Here is a 14,593-nt window from a genome sequence, read left to right as displayed (position 1 = left end):
GGCCACTTCAGGGCCACAGGCCCATGGAGACAAAGATCAGCTTTTTTCCTTTGGAAAGAAAAGTGGTCAGCCCAGGTTCCTGATGTCAGTTTGTAGGGGTCCCTTGGGACTGTCAGGGCAGCACAGGTTTGAGTTGGGGGCAGCTTAGGTCTGCGACACATCCTCGATCGTTCGGATTTTGGGACGCAGCCAGCCACTGAGGGCCTAACCCTAAACCCTAAACCCAAACCCTAACCCCTAACCCTACAAGATGGTGGCACCCCTGTGGTCACATGATGGGGAGTAAAATGGCAGCACCTGTGTGGTCATGTGACAGGGAGCAAGATGGTGGCGCCCATAGGGTCACGTGATGGGGAGCAAGGTGGCGGTGTCTACATGGTGGGGGTGATGTGGGTAGTGGGTATTGTAATGTGCCAGGTGGAGCACTAATTAGGGGTTGTATAGGTATATATAAAAAAGAAGAAAAACTATATGTCCGGTGCACCAGTAGAAAATTTCAGGCTCCCGGGGAGTAAATTCTTTTTTTTTTTTTTAATAATTATTTAAAGTTTGTTTTTTATTTTACTCCCAGGGAGCCTGAAAGTTTCTACTGCTGCTTTTTGAAAGCTAGAAAGGGAAACAAAGTTAGAAATGAAAAGATGGAAAGAAAGAAAGAGACAGACTTAAAGAGAGGACTTAAGAGAGGACTTAAGAGAGGACTTAAGAGAGCACTTAAGAGAGGACTTAAGAGAGCACTTAAGAGAGCACTTAAGAGAGCACTTAAGAGAGGACTTAAGAGAGGACTTAAGAGAGCACTTAAGAGAGCACTTAAGAGAGGACTTAAGAGAGTACTTAAGAGAGCACTTAAGAGAGGACTTAAGAGAGCACTTAAGAGAGCACTTAAGAGAGCACTTAAGAGAGGACTTAAGAGAGGACTTAAGAGAGGACTTAAGAGACGAAAAGAAATAGGAAAAGAATGGCAAAGAGTAAAAAAATGAGAAGGGTTACAGTGAAAAAGAAAGAGGGTGAGAGTGAAAAAGAGGACAAAAGAATAGAGAAAAAAAAGAAGAGAAGCTGGAGAGAAAAAGAAATAAAGAGTAAAAGCATCAACTAGAGAGACAAATAAATAGTTAGAAATAGTGAAACAGAGAAACAGAAGAAAAGACATACAGGGAAATAGAGAAGCAGAGAGAGAGAGAGTTAGAAACAGTGAGAAACAGAAACAAAGTTAGGGACGGACAGAAATGACGTGACAGAAAGAAAACTAAGAGAAGAAGCAAAGGAAGAAATACAGTGGGGAAAAAAAAATTACTAAACCACAGCAAAAAAACACAGGAGCCAAAGGGGGAAGGGGAGGGAGCGGGGGGCATCATTATTAGGGTTGATTCAAATTTACTGAATATTTTTTTTTATTTACACTCCTGCAAAACACATGGAAACGATGTATAAAAATGGGAACCCTACAAACTGACATCAGGAACCTGGGCTGGCCACTTTTCTTTCCCAAATAAAATAGCTGATCTTGGCCTCCAGGGGCCTGTGGCCCTGAAGTGGCCGGACACCTCCAAAAATCCAAACGATCGAAGATGTGTCGCAGACCCAAGCTGCCCCCAGCTCAAACCTCTGCTGCCCTGACAGTCCCAAGGGAACCCTACAAACTGACATCAGGAACCTGGGCTGGCCACTTTTCTTTCCCAAATAAAATAGCTGATCTTGGCCTCCAGGGGCCTGTGGCCCTGAGTGGCCGGACACCTCCAAAAATCCAAACGATCGAAGATGTGTCGCAGACCCAAGCTGTCCCCAGCTCAAACCTGTGCTGCCCTGACAGTCCCAAGGGAACCCTACAAACTGACATCAGGAACCTGGGCTGGCCACTTTTCTTTCCCAAATAAAATAGCTGATCTTTGCCTCCAGGGGCCTGTGGCCCTGAGTGGCCGGACACCTCCAAAAATCCAAACGATCGAAGATGTGTCGCAGACCCAAGCTGCCCCCAGCTCAAACCTGTGCTGCCCTGACAGTCCCAAGGGAACCCTACAAACTGACATCAGGAATTTGGGATGGCCACTTTTCTTTCCCAAGGAAAAAGGACCGGCCATTGTCTCCAGGAGCCTATGGCCCTGAGTGGCCGGACACCTACAAAAATCCAAACGATCGAAGATGTGTCGCAGACCCAAGCTGCCCCCAGCTCAAACCTGTGCTGCCCTGACAGTCCCAAGGGAACCCTACAAACTGACATCAGGAACCTGGGCTGGCCACTTTTCTTTCCGTGGGAAAAAGGACCTGTCTGTGTCTCCAGGGGCCTGTGGCCCTGAAGTGGCCGGACACCTCCAAAAATCCAAACGATCGAAGATGTGTCGCAGACCCAAGCTGCCCCCAGCTCAAACCTGTGCTGCCCTGACAGTCCCAAGGGAACTCTACAAACTGACATCAGGAACCTGGGCTGGCCACTTTTCTTTCCCAAGGAAAAAGGCTGATCTTTGCCTCCAGGGGCCTGTGGCCCTGAGTGGCCGGACACCTCCAAAAATCCAAACGATCGAAGATGTGTCGCAGACCCAAGCTGTCCCCAGCTCAAACCTGTGCTGCCCTGACAGTCCCAAGGGAGCCCTACAAACTGACATCAGGAACCTGGGCTGGCCACTTTTCTTTCCCAAGGAAAAAGGACCGGCCTTTGTCTCCAGGAGCCTGTGGCCCTGAGTGTCCGGACACCTCCAAAAATCCAAACGATCGAAGATGTGTCGCAGACCCAAGCTGCCCCCACCTCAAACCTGTGCTGCCCTGACAGTCCCAAGGGAACCCTACAAACTGACATCAGGAACCTGGGCTGACCACTTTTCTTTCCCAAATAAAATAGCTGATCTTTGCCTCCAGGGGCCTGTGGCCCTGACGTGGCCGGACACCTCCAAAAATCCAAACGATCGAAGATGTGTCGCAGACCCAAGCTGCCCCCAGCTCAAACCTGTGCTGCCCTGACAGTCCCAAGGGAACCCTACAAACTGACATCAGGAACCTGGGCTGGCCACTTTTCTTTCCCAAATAAAATAGCTGATTTTTGCCTCCAGGGGCCTGTGGCCCTGAGTGGCCGGGCACCTCCAAAAATCCAAACGATCGAAGATGTGTCGCAGACCCAAGCTGTCCCCAGCTCAAACCTGTGCTGCCCTGACAGTCCCAAGGGAACCCTACAAACTGACATCAGGAACCTGGGCTGGCCACTTTTATTTCCCAGGGAAAAAGGATTGGTCTGTGTCTCCAGGGGCCTGTGGCCCTGAAGTGGCCGGACACCTCCAAAAATCCAAACGATCGAAGATGTGTCGCAGACCCAAGCTGCCCCCAGCTCAAACCTGTGCTGCCCTGACAGTCCCAAGGGAACCCTACAAACTGACATCAGGAACCTGGGCTGGCCACTTTTCTTTCCCAAGGAAAAAGGACCGGCCTTTGTCTCCAGGAGCCTGTGGCCCTGAGTGGCCGGACACCTCCAAAAATCCAAACGATCGAAGATGTGTCGCAGACCCAAGCTGTCCCCAGCTCAAACCTGTGCTGCCCTGACAGTCCCAAGGGAACCCTACAAACTGACATCAGGAACCTGGGCTGGCCACTTTTCTTTCCCAAATAAAATAGCTGATTTTGCCTCCAGGGGCCTGTGGCCCTGAGTGGCCGGGCACCTCCAAAAATCCAAACGATCGAAGATGTGTCGCAGACCCAAGCTGCCCCCAGCTCAAACCTGTGCTGCCCTGACAGTCCCAAGGGAACCCTACAAACTGACATCAGGAACCTGGGCTGGCCACTTTTCTTTCCCAAGGAAAAAGGACCGGTCTTTGTCTCCAGGGGCCTGTGGCCCTGAAGTGGCCGGACACCTCCAAAAACCCAAACGATCGAGGATGTGTCGCAGAGCCAAGCTGCCCCGAGCTCAAACCTGTGCTGCCCTGACAGTCCCAAGGGAACCCTACAAACTGACATCAGGAATTTGGGATGGCCACTTTTCTTTCCCAAGGAAAAAGGACCGGCCATTGTCGCCAGGAGCCTGTGGCCCTGAGTGGCCGGACACCTACAAAAATCCAAACGATCGAAGATGTGTCGCAGACCCAAGCTGCCCCCAGCTCAAACCTGTGCTGCCCTGACAGTCCCAAGGGAACCCTACAAACTGACATCAGGAACCTGGGCTGGCCACTTTTCTTTCCCAAGGAAAAAGGCTGATCTTTGCCTCCAGGGGCCTGTGGCCCTGAGTGGCCGGACACCTCCAAAAATCCAAACGATCGAAGATGTGTCGCAGACCCAAGCTGCCCCCAGCTCAAACCTCTGCTGCCCTGACAGTCCCAAGGGAACCCTACAAACTGACATCAGGAACCTGGGCTGGCCACTTTTCTTTCCCAAATAAAATAGCTGATTTTTGCCTCCAGGGGCCTGTGGCCCTGAGTGGCCGGGCACCTCCAAAAATCCAAACGATCGAAGATGTGTCGCAGACCCAAGCTGCCCCCAGCTCAAACCTGTGCTGCCCTGACAGTCCCAAGGGAACCCTACAAACTGACATCAGGAATTTGGGATGGCCACTTTTCTTTCCCAAGGAAAAAGGACCGGCCATTATCTCCAGGGGCCTGTGGCCCTGACGTGGCCGGACACCTCCAAAAATCCAAACGATCGATGATGTGTCGCAGACCCAAGCTGCCCCCAGCTCAAACCTGTGCTGCCCTGACAGTCCCAAGGGAACTCTACAAACTGACATCAGGAACCTGGGCTGGCCACTTTTCTTTCCCAAGGAAAAAGGCTGATCTTTGCCTCCAGGGGCCTGTGGCCCTGAAGTGGCCGGACACCTCCAAAAATCCAAATGATCGAAGATGTGTCGCAGACCCAAGCTGTCCCCAGCTCAAACCTGTGCTGCCCTGACAGTCCCAAGGGAACCCTACAAACTGACATCAGGAACCTGGGCTGGCCACTTTTCTTTCCCAAGGAAAAAGGACCGGCCTTTGTCTCCAGGAGCCTGTGGCCCTGAGTGTCCGGACACCTCCAAAAATCCAAACGATCGAAGATGTGTCGCAGACCCAAGCTGCCCCCAGCTCAAACCTGTACTGCCCTGACAGTCCCAAGGGAACCCTACAAACTGACATCAGGAACCTGGGCTGGCCACTTTTCTTTCCCAAGGAAAAAGGCTGATCTTTGCCTCCAGGGGCCTGTGGCCCTGAGTGTCCGGACACCTCCAAAAATCCAAACGATCGAAGATGTGTCGCAGACCCAAGCTGCCCCCAGCTCAAACCTGTCCTGCCCTGACAGTCCCAAGGGAACCCTACAAACTGACATCAGGAACCTGGGCTGGCCACTTTTCTTTCCCAAATAAAATAGCTGATCTTTGCCTGCAGGGGCCTGTGGCCCTGACGTGGCCGGACACCTCCAAAAATCCAAACGATCGAAGATGTGTCGCAGACCCAAGCTGCCCCCAGCTCAAACCTGTGCTGCCCTGACAGTCCCAAGGGAACCCTACAAACTGACATCAGGAACCTGGGCTGGCCACTTTTCTTTCCCAGGGAAAAAGGATTGGTCTGTGTCTCCAGGGGCCTGTGGCCCTGAAGTGGCCGGACACCTCCAAAAATCCAAACGATCGAAGATGTGTCGCAGACCCAAGCTGCCCCCAGCTCAAACCTGTGCTGCCCTGACATTCCCAAGGGAACCCTACAAACTGACATCAGGAATTTGGGATGGCCACTTTTCTTTCCCAAATAAAATAGCTGATCTTTGCCTCCAGGGGCCTGTGGCCCTGAGTGGCCGGGCACCTCCAAAAATCCAAACGATCGAAGATGTGTCGCAGACCCAAGCTGCCCCCAGCTCAAACCTGTGCTGCCCTGACAGTCCCAAGGGAACCCTACAAACTGACATCAGGAACCTGGGCTGGCCACTTTTATTTCCCAGGGAAAAAGGATTGGTCTGTGTCTCCAGGAGCCTGTGGCCCTGAGTGGCCGGACACCTCCAAAAATCCAAACGATCGAAGATGTGTCGCAGACCCAAGCTGTCCCCAGCTCAAACCTGTGCTGCCCTGACAGTCCCAAGGGAACCGTACAAACTGACATCAGGAACCTGGGCTGGCCACTTTTCTTTCCCAAATAAAATAGATGATCTTTGCCTCCAGGGGCCTGTGGCCCTGAGTGGCCGGGCACCTCCAAAAATCCAAACGATCGAAGATGTGTCGCAGACCCAAGCTGCCCCCAGCTCAAACCTGTGCTGCCCTGACAGTCCCAAGGGAACCCTACAAACTGACATCAGGAACCTGGGCTGGCCACTTTTCTTTCCCAAGGAAAAAGGACCGGTCTTTGTCTCCAGGGGCCTGTGGCCCTGAAGTGGCCGGACACCTCCAAAAATCCAAACGATCGAAGATGTGTCGCAGACCCAAGCTGCCCCCAGCTCAAACCTGTGCTGCCCTGACAGTCCCAAGGGAACTCTACAAACTGACATCAGGAACCTGTGCTGGCCACTTTTCTTTCCCAAATAAAATAGCTGATCTTTGCCTCCAGGGGCCTGTGGCCCTGAGTGGCCGGGCACCTCCAAAAATCCAAACGATCGAAGATGTGTCGCAGACCCAAGCTGCCCCCAGCTCAAACCTGTGCTGCCCTGACAGTCCCAAGGGAACCCTACAAACTGACATCAGGAACCTGGGCTGGCCACTTTTCTTTCCCAAGGAAAAAGGACCGGTCTTTGTCTCCAGGGGCCTGTGGCCCTGAAGTGGCCGGACACCTCCAAAAACCCAAACGATCGAGGATGTGTCGCAGAGCCAAGCTGCCCCGAGCTCAAACCTGTGCTGCCCTGACAGTCCCAAGGGAACCCTACAAACTGACATCAGGAATTTGGGATGGCCACTTTTCTTTCCCAAGGAAAAAGGACCGGCCATTGTCACCAGGAGCCTGTGGCCCTGAGTGGCCGGACACCTACAAAAATCCAAACGATCGAAGATGTGTCGCAGACCCAAGCTGCCCCCAGCTCAAACCTGTGCTGCCCTGACAGTCCCAAGGGAACCCTACAAACTGACATCAGGAACCTGGGCTGGCCACTTTTCTTTCCCAAGGAAAAAGGCTGATCTTTGCCTCCAGGGGCCTGTGGCCCTGAGTGGCCGGACACCTCCAAAAATCCAAACGATCGAAGATGTGTCGCAGACCCAAGCTGCCCCCAGCTCAAACCTCTGCTGCCCTGACAGTCCCAAGGGAACCCTACAAACTGACATCAGGAACCTGGGCTGGCCACTTTTCTTTCCCAAATAAAATAGCTGATTTTTGCCTCCAGGGGCCTGTGGCCCTGAGTGGCCGGGCACCTCCAAAAATCCAAACGATCGAAGATGTGTCGCAGACCCAAGCTGCCCCCAGCTCAAACCTGTGCTGCCCTGACAGTCCCAAGGGAACTCTACAAACTGACATCAGGAACCTGGGCTGGCCACTTTTCTTTCCCAAGGAAAAAGGCTGATCTTTGCCTCCAGGGGCCTGTGGCCCTGAAGTGGCCGGACACCTCCAAAAATCCAAATGATCGAAGATGTGTCGCAGACCCAAGCTGTCCCCAGCTCAAACCTGTGCTGCCCTGACAGTCCCAAGGGAACCCTACAAACTGACATCAGGAACCTGGGCTGGCCACTTTTCTTTCCCAAGGAAAAAGGACCGGCCTTTGTCTCCAGGAGCCTGTGGCCCTGAGTGTCCGGACACCTCCAAAAATCCAAACGATCGAAGATGTGTCACAGACCCAAGCTGCCCCCAGCTCAAACCTGTACTGCCCTGACAGTCCCAAGGGAACCCTACAAACTGACATCAGGAACCTGGGCTGGCCACTTTTCTTTCCCAAGGAAAAAGGCTGATCTTTGCCTCCAGGGGCCTGTGGCCCTGAGTGTCCGGACACCTCCAAAAATCCAAACGATCGAAGATGTGTCGCAGACCCAAGCTGCCCCCAGCTCAAACCTGTGCTGCCCTGACAGTCCCAAGGGAACCCTACAAACTGACATCAGGAACCTGGGCTGGCCACTTTTCTTTCCCAAATAAAATAGCTGATCTTTGCCTGCAGGGGCCTGTGGCCCTGAGTGTCCGGACACCTCCAAAAATCCAAACGATCGAAGATGTGTCGCAGACCCAAGCTGCCCCCAGCTCAAACCTGTGCTGCCCTGACAGTCCCAAGGGAACCCTACAAACTGACATCAGGAACCTGGGCTGGCCACTTTTCTTTCCCAAATAAAATAGCTGATCTTTGCCTGCAGGGGCCTGTGGCCCTGACGTGGCCGGACACCTCCAAAAATCCAAACGATCGAAGATGTGTCGCAGACCCAAGCTGCCCCCAGCTCAAACCTGTGCTGCCCTGACATTCCCAAGGGAACCCTACAAACTGACATCAGGAATTTGGGATGGCCACTTTTCTTTCCCAAATAAAATAGCTGATCTTTGCCTCCAGGGGCCTGTGGCCCTGAGTGGCCGGGCACCTCCAAAAATCCAAACGATCGAAGATGTGTCGCAGACCCAAGCTGCCCCCAGCTCAAACCTGTGCTGCCCTGACAGTCCCAAGGGAACCCTACAAACTGACATCAGGAACCTGGGCTGGCCACTTTTATTTCCCAGGGAAAAAGGATTGGTCTGTGTCTCCAGGGGCCTGTGGCCCTGAAGTGGCCGGACACCTCCAAAAATCCAAACGATCGAAGATGTGTCGCAGACCCAAGCTGTCCCCAGCTCAAACCTGTGCTGCCCTGACAGTCCCAAGGGAACCCTACAAACTGACATCAGGAACCTGGGCTGGCCACTTTTCTTTCCCAAATAAAATAGCTGATCTTTGCCTCCAGGGGCCTGTGGCCCTGAGTGGCCGGACACCTCCAAAAATCCAAACGATCGAAGATGTGTCGCAGACCCAAGCTGCCCCCAGCTCAAACCTGTGCTGCCCTGACAGTCCCAAGGGAACCCTACAAACTGACATCAGGAACCTGGGCTGGCCACTTTTCTTTCCGTGGGAAAAAGGACCTGTCTGTGTCTCCAGGGGCCTGTGGCCCTGAAGTGGCCGGACACCTCCAAAAATCCAAACGATCGAAGATGTGTCGCAGACCCAAGCTGCCCCCAGCTCAAACCTGTGCTGCCCTGACAGTCCCAAGGGAACCCTACAAACTGACATCAGGAACCTGGGCTGGCCACTTTTCTTTCCCAGGGAAAAAGGATTGGTCTGTGTCTCCAGGGGCCTGTGGCCCTGAGTGGCCGGGCACCTCCAAAAATCCAAACGATCGAAGATGTGTCGCAGACCCAAGCTGTCCCCAGCTCAAACCTGTGCTGCCCTGACAGTCCCAAGGGAACCCTACAAACTGACATCAGGAACCTGGGCTGGCCACTTTTCTTTCCGTGGGAAAAAGGACCTGTCTGTGTCTCCAGGGGCCTGTGGCCCTGAAGTGGCCGGACACCTCCAAAAATCCAAACGATTGAAGATGTGTCGCAGAGCCAAGCTGCCCCCACCTCAAACCTGTGCTGCCCTGACAGTCCCAAGGGAACCCTACAAACTGACATCAGGAATTTGGGATGGCCACTTTTCTTTCCCAAGGAAAAAGGACCGGCCATTGTCGCCAGGAGCCTGTGGCCCTGAGTGGCCGGACACCTCCAAAAATCCAAACGATCGAAGATGTGTCGCAGACACAAGCTGCCCCCAGCTCAAACCTGTGCTGCCCTGACAGTCCCAAGGGAACTCTACAAACTGACATCAGGAACCTGGGCTGGCCACTTTTCTTTCCCAAGGAAAAAGGCTGATCTTTGCCTCCAGGGGCCTGTGGCCCTGAGTGGCCGGGCACCTCCAAAAATCCAAACGATCGAAGATGTGTCGCAGAGCCAAGCTGCCCCCAGCTCAAACCTCTGCTGCCCTGACAGTCCCAAGGGAACTCTACAAACTGACATCAGGAACCTGGGCTGGCCACTTTTCTTTCCCAAATAAAATAGCTGATCTTTGCCTCCAGGGGCCTTTGGCCCTGACGTGGCCGGACACCTCCAAAAATCCAAACGATCGAAGATGTGTCGCAGACCCAAGCTGCCCCCAGCTCAAACCTGTACTGCCCTGACAGTCCCAAGGGAACCCTACAAACTGACATCAGGAACCTGGGCTGGCCACTTTTCTTTCCCAGGGAAAAAGGATTGGTCTGTGTCTCCAGGGGCCTGTGGCCCTGAAGTGGCCGGACACCTCCAAAAATCCAAACGATCGAAGATGTGTCGCAGACCCAAGCTGCCCCCAGCTCAAACCTGTGCTGCCCTGACAGTCCCAAGGGAACCCTACAAACTGACATCAGGAACCTGGGCTGGCCACTTTTCTTTCCCAAATAAAATAGCTGATCTTTGCCTCCAGGGGCCTGTGGCCCTGAGTGGCCGGGCACCTCCAAAAATCCAAACGATCGAAGATGTGTCGCAGACCCAAGCTGTCCCCAGCTCAAACCTGTGCTGCCCTGACAGTCCCAAGGGAACCCTACAAACTGACATCAGGAACCTGGGCTGGCCACTTTTCTTTCCCAGGGAAAAAGGATTGGTCTGTGTCTCCAGGGGCCTGTGGCCCTGAAGTGGCCGGACACCTCCAAAAATCCAAACGATCGAAGATGTGTCGCAGACCCAAGCTGCCCCCAGCTCAAACCTGTGCTGCCCTGACAGTCCCAAGGGAACCCTACAAACTGACATCAGGAACCTGGGCTGGCCACTTTTCTTTCCCAAGGAAAAAGGCTGATCTTTGCCTCCAGGGGCCTGTGGCCCTGAGTGTCCGGACACCTCCAAAAATCCAAACGATCGAAGATGTGTCGCAGACCCAAGCTGCCCCCAGCTCAAACCTGTGCTGCCCTGACAGTCCCAAGGGAACCCTACAAACTGACATCAGGAACCTGGGCTGGCCACTTTTCTTTCCCAAGGAAAAAGGCTGATCTTTGCCTCCAGGGGCCTGTGGCCCTGAGTGGCCGGACACCTCCAAAAATCCAAACGATCGAAGATGTGTCGCAGACCCAAGCTGCCCCCAGCTCAAACCTGTGCTGCCCTGACAGTCCCAAGGGAACCCTACAAACTGACATCAGGAATTTGGGATGGCCACTTTTCTTTCCCAAGGAAAAAGGACCGGCCATTGTCGCCAGGAGCCTGTGGCCCTGAGTGGCCGGACACCTCCAAAAATCCAAACGATCGAAGATGTGTCGCAGACCCAAGCTGCCCCCAGCTCAAACCTCTGCTGCTCTGACAGTCCCAAGGGAACTCTACAAACTGACATCAGGAACCTGGGCTGGCCACTTTTCTTTCCCAAATAAAATAGCTGATTTTTGCCTCCAGGGGCCTGTGGCCCTGAGTGGCCGGGCACCTCCAAAAATCCAAACGATCGAAGATGTGTCGCAGACCCAAGCTGCCCCCAGCTCAAACCTGTGCTGCCCTGACAGTCCCAAGGGAACCCTACAAACTGACATCAGGAATTTGGGATGGCCACTTTTCTTTCCCAAGGAAAAAGGACCGGCCATTGTCTCCAGGAGCCTGTGGCCCTGAGTGGCCGGACACCTCCAAAAATCCAAACGATCGAAGATGTGTCGCAGACCCAAGCTGCCCCCAGCTCAAACCTGTGCTGCCCTGACAGTCCCAAGGGAACCCTACAAACTGACATCAGGAACCTGGGCTGGCCACTTTTCTTTCCGTGGGAAAAAGGACCGGTCTTTGTCTCCAGGGGCCTGTGGCCCTGAGTGGCCGGACACCTCCAAAAATCCAAACGATCGAGGATGTGTCGCAGAGCCAAGCTGCCCCCACCTCAAACCTGTGCTGCCCTGACAGTCCCAAGGGAACTCTACAAACTGACATCAGGAACCTGGGCTGGCCACTTTTCTTTCCCAAGGAAAAAGGCTGATCTTTGCCTCCAGGGGCCTGTGGCCCTGAAGTGGCCGGACACCTCCAAAAATCCAAACGATCGAAGATGTGTCGCAGACCCAAGCTGCCCCCAGCTCAAACCTCTGCTGCCCTGACAGTCCCAAGGGAACTCTACAAACTGACATCAGGAACCTGGGCTGGCCACTTTTCTTTCCCAAATAAAATAGCTGATCTTTGCCTCCAGGGGCCTGTGGCCCTGACGTGGCCGGACACCTCCAAAAATCCAAACGATCGAAGATGTGTCGCAGACCCAAGCTGTCCCCAGCTCAAACCTGTGCTGCCCTGACAGTCCCAAGGGAACCCTACAAACTGACATCAGGAACCTGGGCTGGCCACTTTTCTTTCCCAAGGAAAAAGGCTGATCTTTGCCTCCAGGGGCCTGTGGCCCTGAGTGGCCGGACACCTCCAAAAATCCAAACGATCGAAGATGTGTCGCAGACCCAAGCTGTCCCCAGCTCAAACCTGTGCTGCCCTGACAGTCCCAAGGGAACCCTACAAACTGACATCAGGAACCTGGGCTGGCCACTTTTCTTTCCCAGGGAAAAAGGATTGGTCTGTGTCTCCAGGGGCCTGTGGCCCTGAGTGGCCGGGCACCTCCAAAAATCCAAACGATCGAAGATGTGTCGCAGACCCAAGCTGCCCCCAGCTCAAACCTGTGCTGCCCTGACAGTCCCAAGGGAACCCTACAAACTGACATCAGGAACCTGGGCTGGCCACTTTTCTTTCCCAAGGAAAAAGGCTGATCTTTGCCTCCAGGGGCCTGTGGCCCTGAGTGTCCGGACACCTCCAAAAATCCAAACGATCGAAGATGTGTCGCAGACCCAAGCTGCCCCCAGCTCAAACCTGTGCTGCCCTGACAGTCCCAAGGGAACCCTACAAACTGACATCAGGAACCTGGGCTGGCCACTTTTCTTTCCCAAATAAAATAGCTGATCTTTGCCTCCAGGGGCCTGTGGCCCTGACGTGGCCGGACACCTCCAAAAATCCAAACGATCGAAGATGTGTCGCAGACCCAAGCTGCCCCCAGCTCAAACCTGTGCTGCCCTGACAGTCCCAAGGGAACCCTACAAACTGACATCAGGAACCTGGGCTGGCCACTTTTCTTTCCCAGGGAAAAAGGATTGGTCTGTGTCTCCAGGGGCCTGTGGCCCTGAAGTGGCCGGACACCTCCAAAAATCCAAACGATCGAAGATGTGTCGCAGACCCAAGCTGCCCCCAGCTCAAACCTCTGCTGCCCTGACAGTCCCAAGGGAACTCTACAAACTGACATCAGGAACCTGGGCTGGCCACTTTTCTTTCCCAAATAAAATAGCTGATCTTTGCCTCCAGGGGCCTGTGGCCCTGACGTGGCCGGACACCTCCAAAAATCCAAACGATCGAAGATGTGTCGCAGACCCAAGCTGTCCCCAGCTCAAACCTGTGCTGCCCTGACAGTCCCAAGGGAACCCTACAAACTGACATCAGGAACCTGGGCTGGCCACTTTTATTTCCCAGGGAAAAAGGATTGGTCTGTGTCTCCAGGGGCCTGTGGCCCTGAAGTGGCCGGACACCTCCAAAAATCCAAACGATCGAAGATGTGTCGCAGACCCAAGCTGTCCCCAGCTCAAACCTGTGCTGCCCTGACAGTCCCAAGGGAACCCTACAAACTGACATCAGGAACCTGGGCTGGCCACTTTTCTTTCCCAAGGAAAAAGGCTGATCTTTGCCTCCAGGGGCCTGTGGCCCTGAGTGGCCGGACACCTCCAAAAATCCAAACGATCGAAGATGTGTCGCAGACCCAAGCTGTCCCCAGCTCAAACCTGTGCTGCCCTGACAGTCCCAAGGGAACCCTACAAACTGACATCAGGAACCTGGGCTGGCCACTTTTCTTTCCCAGGGAAAAAGGATTGGTCTGTGTCTCCAGGGGCCTGTGGCCCTGAGTGGCCGGACACCTCCAAAAATCCAAACGATCGAAGATGTGTCGCAGACCCAAGCTGCCCCCAGCTCAAACCTGTGCTGCCCTGACAGTCCCAAGGGAACCCTACAAACTGACATCAGGAACCTGGGCTGGCCACTTTTCTTTCCCAAGGAAAAAGGCTGATCTTTGCCTCCAGGGGCCTGTGGCCCTGAGTGTCCGGACACCTCCAAAAATCCAAACGATCGAAGATGTGTCGCAGACCCAAGCTGCCCCCAGCTCAAACCTGTGCTGCCCTGACAGTCCCAAGGGAACCCTACAAACTGACATCAGGAACCTGGGCTGGCCACTTTTATTTCCCAAGGAAAAAGGACCGGTCTTTGTCTCCAGGGGCCTGTGGCCCTGAAGTGGCCGGACACCTCCAAAAATCCAAACGATCGAAGATGTGTCGCAGACCCAAGCTGCCCCCAGCTCAAACCTGTGCTGCCCTGACAGTCCCAAGGGAACCCTACAAACTGACATCAGGAACCTGGGCTGGCCACTTCTCTTTCCCAAGTAAACGGGACCGGCCTTTGTCTCCAGGAGCATGTGGCCCTGAGTGTCCGGACACCTCCAAAAATCAAACGATCGAAGATGTGTCGCAGACCCAAGCTGTCCCCAGCTCAAACCTGTGCTGCCCTGACAGTCCCAAGGGAACCCTACAAACTGACATCAGGAACCTGGGCTGGCCACTTTTCTTTCCCAAGGAAAAAGGACCGGTCTTTGTCTCCAGGGGCCTGTGGCCCTGAGTGTCCGGACACCTCCAAAAATCCAAACGATCGAAGATGTGTCGCAGACCCAAGCTGCCCCCAGCTCAAACCTCTGCTGCCCTGACAGT

The sequence above is a fragment of the Vidua macroura genome, unplaced genomic scaffold (genome assembly GCF_024509145.1).
Source record: "Vidua macroura isolate BioBank_ID:100142 unplaced genomic scaffold, ASM2450914v1 whyUn_scaffold_130, whole genome shotgun sequence".
NCBI lineage: Eukaryota > Metazoa > Chordata > Aves > Passeriformes > Viduidae > Vidua > Vidua macroura.
The sequence above is the reverse complement of the archived record's forward strand: the minus strand, read 5'-3'. Positions refer to the sequence as shown.